We start from the raw sequence: 10380 nt of genomic DNA, 5'->3' as shown, positions 1-10380 counted from the left end.
GGACCCACCCCCACATACTTACAAAGTTTGGTCATAATCGGAGCATGTTTAGATTGGTAATAAGCGCCCAGTGAGGATTTTTCAAGTCTCTTGGTGCTTAAAGGCCATGGAAAATCTGGGCCTTCCCCATACTATCGTACCTAAACATGCTCCGAAGTTTGGTTGGGGAACTAAACTTTGCAAGTATGTGGAGGGGGGACCCACCCCCACATGCTTGCAAAGTTTGGTCACAATCGGAGCATGTTTGGATTGGTAATTAGTGCCGAGTGCAGATTTTTCAAGTCTCTTGGGGTGCTTAAGAGGCCATGGAAAATCCGGATCTTCCCGATACCATCGTACCCAAACGTGCTCTGATGGTGGGAACCAAACTTCTCAAGCATGTGGGAGTGGGCCCCAGGGACCAAACTTTGCAAGCACGTGGGAGGGCCTACTCCCACATGCTTGCAAAGTTTGGTCACAATCCGAGCATATTTGGATTGATAATTAGCACCCAGTGCAGTTTTTTCAAGTCTCTTGGTGCTTAAGAGGCCACGAAAAATCCGAGCCTTCTCCATACCATCGTACCCAAACATGCTTCTATGGGAACCAAACTTTTCAAGCATGTGGGGAGGACCCACCCTCACATGCTTGCAAAGTTTTGTCATAATTGAAGCATGTTTGGATTGGTAATTAGCGCCCAGTGCAGATTTTTCAAGTCTCTTGGTGCTTAGGAGGCCATGGAGAATCCGGGTCTTCCCCATACCATCGTACCCAAACATGCTCCGATGGGGACCAAACATTGCAAGCATCTCTCTTTCTCTCATGAGCTACCCTTTTTCTCTTTTCTTGAACTTGGTGGATGGGGGGAAGTCTAGTCCTGAAGTTTACCAAGCCTAGATTTCCAAACCTAACTAGGATTGGTTTTAGTTTTAGACTTGAAAAGGGCAGAGTGGACACAATATGGGAATTTTCACTTGGGAGGATTAAAAATGGACCTTCCCATACTCAAATTAAGTCAATTTTTTCAATAAATTCATGGCAACAAGCATATTGTTCCCTATAGTTTTTAGATTGAAAGATTCAATATTTTTTTCTAGAATTAAATTACAATTGCTTTAATGGACCTCTCACAGTCTCATAACAAATTTTCCAAAGTAAATCTACAAAAATCCAACCGTTAGATTTGTAATTTTACCTTATACCCACATTCATCACTAGATCCATATAATTTGAGCATTTTAAATGGTAGATGTGGTGGGAGCACAAAATAGCATGTTTTTTAACAATTCTAATGCCTTTTAAATAATATAAAAAATAGTAGAACACATAAAAAATTACTCGATAAATCAAGTTAAGCTCTATGTTATTTGATATGCAAAGTGAGAACATCATAAGTAATAATGTAAAAGTTATAGACAATTTACTCACATTCATTGTACCTGTCTAAACCTCCGACAAGGCTTGTATACAATTTTGGTTCCCAAAGAAAAGGAGATTTGCAATTATTGGATATTTGATCAAATTATAGTTTTAGGCGTCCAACTTTGCATATGATGTTTCATTAGAAAACCTTGAAGTGAAACTCCTTGCCTAACTAGGAGAGATTGACTATTCTTCTTGAAAAAATGCTTGTTTTCAAGCTAAAGCCAAGGGCGCCCACTACATGAAACTAGATAACCTCATCTTGCAACCACCCATATGTGCTCAAAAGAACACAAATTTGCTCACGTAAAGTGTAGTGAAAATGGCACTAAAATGCCTCAACATATTGTTGTTATGACGAATAGGAGAAAAAAATAGAGTCATAGCTCGCATGAAATTAATGTACTTCATTGCAAAGGAAAACTTAGCAATCATGAAGTATGAAAATTTATGCAATTCAATCTATGCATTGGAAGTGGATGTAATGCCATGCAAAAAGAATTGTTCTTTCTACACCAACATGATGGAGAGTAGAGTTTGTATTTTCTATCTCTAAATACTTGGAAGATTTATAACTTCAGTAACTCTTAAGCAAGTTCTTTTTATGGCATCATGGTGGATGAGATAACTGATAGAGCACTAGAAAAGCATCTTATTGTTTATGTATCATTCTTATCTAGGAATGGAAGAGGCATGTAGAACATCATGGAATTTGTAAAGTTAGTCATGGTTGATAATGGGTGCGCCCAAACAAATTCAATGCAATCATGGATGTGCTAAATGAAAAAGTAATTGAGTTGCAATGCTTAGTGGGTATATATCCACAGATGGTGACAGTTCTATGCTTGGTTGTCATGATGGATTGGTTGCAAAGTTGACACTTGTAATTCCTCATCTCATTAGTATGCATTATGTAACACATAGAGAATCTCTAATAGTTCTTAATGCATCAAGATTTGTACCTACCTTTTCACATGTTGATAAGATTGCTAACAAGATTTACTCATGGATTGATGCATCTAGTTTGAGGCACAAAGATTTTCAACACCTTCGTGAAATGAATATTCAAATTTTGGAGGTTTTACAAATACATGATGTGAGATGGTTAGCTAGAAGAAGTTTCATGGTTAGATTGGTAAAATTGATGCCAACTATCTTGAGACTTTGGAAGGAAAGACTTCTACTTGGTATGACAAATATACAAGGTTTTGTTTTGTATCTACATGTTTACTGATGTATTACATGACTTGGATATAAGAAGATGTTTTGGATATAATATCTTTCTCCACATGTATTAAAGTAACTTTGTCATCACTGTGAGGAGGAAATTTTTGCAAGAGAAATTTGCTAAAGACATATTGTACTTGAAAGGCTTCATAGAAGAAACTCGCAATAAACAATGACACACTACGACATACTAATAAAGGCAAGGAATATACACATACACTTTTGTACTTAAGCATTCTTGGCAAAGATAAGAAAGGTATTTCATTAGACATTGAGGGAGAAAATATTGATGCATGTGATTTTGGCTAAAGCTTTTATGCAGAAGGTCATGGATTGCATTAATGATAAGTTTCCAGAGATCTACTTCTTCAATACAACCAAATTGTTTAGTCCTCAATATTACCTGCATGCCTTAAAACAAAGGGAGGAGAGAACATCTCTTTGGTTGAATAAACTATTGGAGAAATTTTGAGATCATGTGGTGGATGCTCAAGGATGCAAAAATGAGTTGAATACGTTTGTGGATACTATGTAATTAGGATATGAAGGCATGGCTTTGAAGGATGGATGATGGCATGTATTTTCTTGTACTTCACATTGGCATGGAACATTTCCAAACTTGATGAAGTTATGGCAAGTCGTTCTAGTTCTTCCCATTTTAACTATTCCTTGTAAGACGAGCTTCTCCAACAAATTATTATCAAAGATGTTCAGTGTCAATCTTGAAAGTTGATACTTTAGAAGCACTAATGAGAGTCTCATTACTTGGACCCAAATTGGTAAGTATTGATTATGAGAAAGTCTATGAAAATTGGAAGCTTGTAAAAGCAAGACGAATATGTGATTTGTAAACTTATTTGTCAAGATATATATTTTGTGAGAGAGACAATTATGTGTTGTTTATCGTTACTCTTTACTTTAAGAAGTTGTATTTTAGGATTCTCTTCTTTATGTTATTTTTAAATTCATGTCAAAGTATCTAAGAGCCAAGGATGAAAAAAAATGAAGCCTTAAATTAATAGGAAAGTTGCATACTGAATCCCTTAAATCCCTTTAACTTAGACATCTGTATACAACTTAAATGTCAATTTAAGACTTCATTTTTTTCACCCTTTGCCCTTGGATGCTTTAACATGAATTTAAAAATAACATAAAGAAAAGAATCCAAAAATATAACATTTTAAGGTAAAGAACATATAATGATATCTCTCACAAAATATTTATCTTATCAAATAAGTTTACAAATCACGTATCCGTCTTGCTTTTACAAGCTCTCTTCTCTGAATCAATACTTGCCAATTCAAGTCCAAGTAATGAGACCCTCATTAGTGCTTCTAAAGTACAAACTTTCAAGCATTGATAACGAACATCTTTGATAATAATTTGTTTGAAAAAGTTTTTTCACAAGGAATAGATGAATAGATAAAATGGAAAGAATTAGAATAACTTCCTTCATCAAGTTTGGAAATGTTCCATGCCAATGTGAAGTACAAGAAAATACCTGTTGTGCATCCTTAAATGCCATACCTTCACATCCCAAGTACATAGTATACACAAATGTATCCAACTCATTTTTGCATCTTTAAGTATCCACCACATGACTTAAAAATTTCTCCAATATTCTTTTCAACCAAAGAGAGGTTCTTTCCTCCTTTTGTTTTAAGACATGCGGATAATATTGAGAACTAAACAATTTGATTGCATTGAAAAAGTAAATGTCTAGAAACCTATCATTAATGAAATCCACAATTTTTTGTACAAAAGCTTTAGCCAAAATCACACATGCATTAGTATTTCCTCCCTCACTATCTAATTAAATACTTTTCTTATCTTTACCTAGAATGCTTACGTACAAAGTGTATGCGTATTTTTCTTATCTTCATCATTAGTATGTCACAGTGTGTCATTGTTGTTACGAGTTTCTTCTGTGTGAAGCCTTTCAAGTACAATGTGTCTTTAGTAAATTCGTCTTGTTAAATTTTTCTCCTCATCAGTGATGACAAAGTTACTTTAATACATGGGGAGAAAGATGTTATATCTAAAACATCTTCTTAGAACTTTTTGTTTAATATATCCGAGTCATGTAATATATCAACAAACATGTAGATACAAAATAAAACTTTGTATATCAACAATTTATCATATCAAGTAGAAGCTCCTTCCTTCCAAAATCCCAAGATAGTTGGTATCAATTTTACCAATCTAACCATGACACTTCTTCTAGCTAACCATCTCACATCATGTATTTGTAAAACCTCCAAAATTTGAATATTCATTCCACGAAGAAGGTGTTGAAAATCTTTGTAAATTAGAGTTATGTTCTCTCATAACTACAATGCTTTATCAACTTGCATAAAGATTGTTTTAAGATGAGATTGAGTAAGTCATATAATAACATATTAAAACACATGTGAAGTACAAATTTCTTTTTTTAAACTTATGACAAATATCATTTTAAAATCATATTTTCAAGTTCAAATTATTGACTTCAAAAGATAAGTACTTACCAATTACTTATAACAAACACCATTTTCAAGTTCAAAATATTGCTTTCAAAAAGATAAGTTAAGTACTTACTTGTTTTAAGAGATCTCTTTTTTAGACTCTTCCAAGGTAGAGCTTGCTTTTACTTGCTTCAACTTCCGATGAGCAACACCAATGTCTTAAACCTACAAGAACCCAAACAACGTGAACTAAGTTGTGCTACAAGCCTACATGTAAGAATGAATAGTATACATAACTTGCTTTTACTTGCTTCAGCTTGGAATGAGCAACACCAATGTCTTGACCTACAAGCACCCAAACAACGTGAACTAAGTTGTGCTACAAGCCTACATGTAAGTATGAAGAGTATACATAACTCAAAAAATTAAACATGTAAGTATGAAGAGTATACATAACTCAAAAAATTAAACACTACCTACAAGCCTACATGTAAGTATGAAGAGTATACATAACTCAAAAAATTAAACACTACCTATAGTTTAACATTGGGAGAAAATGGAATATTACTAAAATGAAATATAATTCTATCAAGAAAAAATGAGTGTGGGTAATATCCTATGTCAATAAATTAACTCTACTTAGTGTCCATATATGGAATGCTTAACCCCCTCATTAGCATGCCGATTATTTATTAACGCTTTTAACCCCCTTGCACAACAGCCTGCTTCGTCTAATCGTGAAATTCTAGGGTAAGGAAATCACAAAATGTCATTAATCAGATAATCGTACATTCAGTCGTTTAACCAAAGCACACGTTGACGTTGCCATTAAGCACCGTAGTCAAAATATTTATACTCATAGAGTCAATCACACAAGCAAAACGTTACTACATTGAGACAGCATCGTTGCCAGGTTGGCGAATCACGATAGAGTTAATTACCAATGGCGAACGTTACTATACAGATAATGCACGCAATGCGCATCGTGGAGAGGGGTTGGCGATAGAGTTAATTACCGATGCTCTTGCCTGTTGTGTTGGCCAGTCTCCAGGCCTGAAGTGTAGTACTAGTGTGGAGTCTTGGACTCTGACTGATAGTCCGTCATGGCGTCACCCGTGGATCGCCCGATGCCTGGAGAGTCGAGACTGATAATAATACATTAATAACAGGAGATCAAACATGTTACAAGTTACAACTTACGCCAGCCGCCACTGCCAAATGACTCTACAGCGTTAATTTTACCTCCACAGGGTGTTGCGGCTTGCCTGCTGCCTGCTAGTGGTGCCGCTGCTGCTCGTGGTGCATGCAGCTTTGCTGGTGTTGCTAGTAGCTACTGCTCCAGCATTGGCTCCTCAGCGGCCAGCCTCTCCCTCCACTGCTGCCCCCCTGGTGGCTGAAGTCTAACTCGGTAGTATAGCCTGAGGTATGAGGTAGTGAGGCCCGAGGGGGATGCGCACCTGCGCAACACTCTGAACGAAGACCTTAAGGCCTAGAGCTTAGAGGATATGCAGGCTGGTTGGCAAGTGGGCAGCAGTGAGTGAGATACTGAGGGAGGTGCTTGGGAGGTTGGAGGATTTAAAGGAGAAGCTTGAAGGGCGGGCCAAGAGTTAAGTTGGCGCCAAAAATTCAATCCCCCACCGCCTTGGGCCTGCCATTCGAATCTATTTTTTTTAGATATTTGTAACGTCTGAATATTACATATTATATATTTTATATATAAGTAATACAGGGGAGATTACAAAACCTGATGGGACAAAAGCTGAGGCTCCACACCAAAGATGCTCTAAAATTGCCAGGACACACAGCATGGAGCGAAGCCACCTTCCCTTTGAAGCTATGATGAAGGTGCCATAACAATGGAGTAGAATACACTAACATTAAGGAGGAAGCAGATGAAAAGGCGTGTAGAGCGGTGGCAGTGAAGCTATGATGAAGGTGAAGAGGTGCCATAACAATGGAGTAGAATACACTAACATTAAGGAGGAAGCAGATGAAAAGGCGTGTAGAGCGGTGGCAGTGATGCTCCAAGTCAAGCCAGTAGACCGATATAACAGAATTGAGCTGCATAAATTGCACAAGATACATGAGGAGCAGCCGGATGACTGGGCATAATATCATGTCCACAAAGATCTGGATGCCCACGCCTCTAAAGTCTGCAACCTCTATGATCTCCTTACCCAGGTGCTTAGCCACATAGGCCAAGTTCCACTGCTCAAAGAACCCCAACAAATCCAAGCAGAAGAACCACGGGTGAAGGAGGTGCCTTCCTTTGATGCTAACTTGGCCAAGGAAACAATAGCTGCAGAGAATCAAGTACTGCTCAAAGACACCAAAACATTAGTCACCCAGCTGCAATCCTGCTCGCCCTAATGCAAAACAAGTGATTAAGAAGGAATTAAACCCAAAAACCACTAACCCCGCCTTCCCTTGTACTTCACCTCGTAGAGCTTGAAGTAGGCTTTGGTTTTCTTGGCCTTCGTAAATGCCTGCAATGAGGGTACCCCTGCAACTTTCAGGCTAAAACCTGGGCGAAGCTTTGGTAAATTAATTGGGTTTCATCACTGCAACCTTTGGTAAATTCAAAGGTGTCGTTTGAAGCCCAAAAAGGTCATTGAAGCCCATTCTGGGCTTCAAATTTAAGCACTGCCGGTGATGTCTTCCACACTGGTCTCCTGTAGTGGACTCTGCTCGTGGAGCGACACCTTGTTTGAGGATCCTTTTAAATTATAACCTTGTGGCTCCGTGAGTTGTTGTACTCAGCATGAAGTTAGTGAGATGATGAAAAGATGGTCAACAGTGTAACAGTGTGAGCATTCAATTTAGGTATGTGAAAGGTGTTGTGAATATTGGAGTTAACTGTTCACGCGTGAACTTCTGAGGTTATTCACGTGTGACTATTAAAGAAATTCACGGGACTAGTCATGGTTGAGGCTTGAGCTCTTGGAAGTATTGGGGATGCTCAAGCAACATGTGGACCATGAGTAAATGAGAATTCTTAAAACCGTGACTATCTAGGAATTTCACGACGTGAACTTTGTAAAATCTTAAATTAGGATAAAAATGCTTTGTAAAGCTCAGTAGGGTTACTCAGTTGTTCTCAAGTTTTCTTTTTTTGACAATTTATGAGGTAATATATATAATTAAAATTGGTCCTTTAAAAGAAATTTCAAAAGTTTGGTAGACTTAAGAGTTCAAAAGTGTCAAAGGTTGCAATCCCAGAGCAAGTTCCATCTCTTTTTTCAGCTGGAGGGGCTCCAATTTACATTCCAGATTTTATTGCAATACAACACATTGGCATCCCCATTTCTCATTAATGAATATATATCTCTAGTTCTACCATCCTTGAGTTTGACACCATTGAGCCAAGCCCAATCTTTAATCCAAACTAAGGTGCAGTAGAGCATAACTCCCTTTGAAGCAACTCCAAAACCTGAGCCATCAGATCTCTTTCCTTCCTAACTAGCTGATATTCCAAAGATAACTGATCCACATCTTTCCACCCTACCAAATCCCTATCCCAACAGTCAACCATATGCCTAATGCCTTTATTGTTGAGACTCTTTGCAACATATATATCAAGTAGGGCTAAAAGGGGATTAAATTTATGAGTCCACCATATACCCAAACTGACCATAGAATTGCATGTTACTCTGCCTCCTCCATCCCAAACCACCATGGTACCCAAACTATCCTTCCGACATTTGCATAGCATTTTGCAAAGAGCTGAGCTGGTGATCTTAAGAGGAGCACATGAGCTGGTGATCTTAAGAGGAGCACATGAAAAGAGTTGGTCCTTTTTAAAAAAATTATGAGGTAATATATATAATTAAAATTGGTCCTTTAAAAAAATTTTCAAAAGTTCGGTAGACTTAAGAGTTCAAAAGTTTCAAAGGTTGCAATCCCAGAGCAAGTTCCATCTCTTTTTTCAGCTCCAATTTACATTCCAGATTTTATTGCAATACAACACATTGGCATCCCCATTTCTCATTAATGAATATATATCTCTAGTTCTACCATCCTTGAGTTTGACACCATTGAGCCAAGCCCAATCTTTAATCCAAACTAAGGTATCAGTAGCAGTAGAGCATAACTCCCTTTGAAGCAACTCCAAAACCTGAGCCATCAGATCTCTTTCCTTCTCTAACTAGTAGCTGATATTCCAAAGATAACTGATCCATATCTTTCCACCCTACCAAATCCCTATCCCAACAGTCAACCATATGCCTAGAATGCCTTTATTGTTGAGACTCTTTGCAACATATAAATCAAGTAGGACTAAAGGGGGATTAAATTTATGAGTCCACCATATACCCAAACTGACCATAGAATTGCATGTTACTCTGCCTCCTCCATCCCAGACCATGATACCCAAACTGTCCTTCCGACATTTGCATAGCATTTTGCAAAGAGCTGAGCTGGTGATCTTAAGAGGAGCACATGAAAAGAGTTTATCCTTCCAGTTTAGATTCCCCCATTGACCTTTAGCCTTAACATCAGAGAGCTCCACCAGTTCCCTCATCATTAGTGCCCAAGTGATGTTCTAAGATAAACATCTAGGGAGCATCAGAGTATTTCTCACACAATACAGTGAGTGGGCATATGAATAATACCAATGTCCCCTTCCTTTTTAGGAACTGAAAGTTTGTCCCATGCAAGCCAAGCAGATACTTTTTTTTTCCCATTACCATTTCTCCAAAGAAAATCTCTAATAGGGCCTTTGATTTTCTTCCAGTGACACTTCCCAATATTCAACACAGGGCACAAAAACATAACATAGGCATTCAGTACCGTATTGCAAATATCAACTCTGCTATGAAAGGGGACTCTGATGCTTTCCCACTTTTTCAATTTGTCCAGAAACCTATTTATAGCCCACATTACCAGTTGTTTATTAGTAACCTCAACACCAAAAGGTATACCAAGCAGTCTGACAATTTGGCCCTTCTGCACCACCTCACAGCCCCAACTTTGCATGTCAAAATCATTATCCTCAGTCAGGCTTATAGTCCTGGATTTTAGAATGTTGCATTTAGAACTAGAGGCATTGGCAAACTCCTGCACTATCTCTAAGACCAAACTCACATTATTGTTCTCAGCCCTTAGAAACTATAAAGAATCATCAGCAAAAAATTGTATAACTAATTTTTCACTATACTTGAGATTTAACCTAGTAATATTCCCTTCAATGCATGCTGATTCTAGAGAACTTATTAAAGGGTGGGAGGCAATAGCAAACAGCAAGGGTGCTAATGGTGGATAACCTTGTCTAACTGATCTGTTAATTTCAAACCCCCTACCACTCTTCCAT

The 10380-nt window shown here is 37.7% G+C and overlaps 1 long non-coding RNA gene across 2 annotated transcripts; it reads right to left on the bottom strand.

Moving 5' to 3' along the window:
- Positions 1–4792: 4792 nt before the first annotated feature.
- Positions 4793–6720, bottom strand: LOC147635699 (uncharacterized). 2 transcript variants are annotated; one of them, XR_015266594.1, is made up of 4 exons: positions 6315–6720; positions 6089–6217; positions 5380–5417; positions 4793–5297 (listed from the first exon to the last, which is right to left on the bottom strand). It is a non-coding gene; the product is annotated as an uncharacterized LOC147635699 (long non-coding RNA). The 2 variants fall into 2 exon arrangements; XR_015266595.1 differs by lacking the exon at positions 5380–5417 and having other exon boundaries at positions 5249–5297.
- Positions 6721–10380: the final 3660 nt, after the last annotated feature.

The sequence above is a fragment of the Cibotium barometz genome, chromosome 9 (genome assembly GCF_041138505.1).
Source record: "Cibotium barometz isolate CiBa-2024 chromosome 9, ASM4113850v1, whole genome shotgun sequence".
In the NCBI taxonomy this organism is placed as follows: domain Eukaryota; kingdom Viridiplantae; phylum Streptophyta; class Polypodiopsida; order Cyatheales; family Cibotiaceae; genus Cibotium; species Cibotium barometz.
The sequence above is the reverse complement of the archived record's forward strand: the minus strand, read 5'-3'. Positions and strand labels throughout refer to the sequence as shown.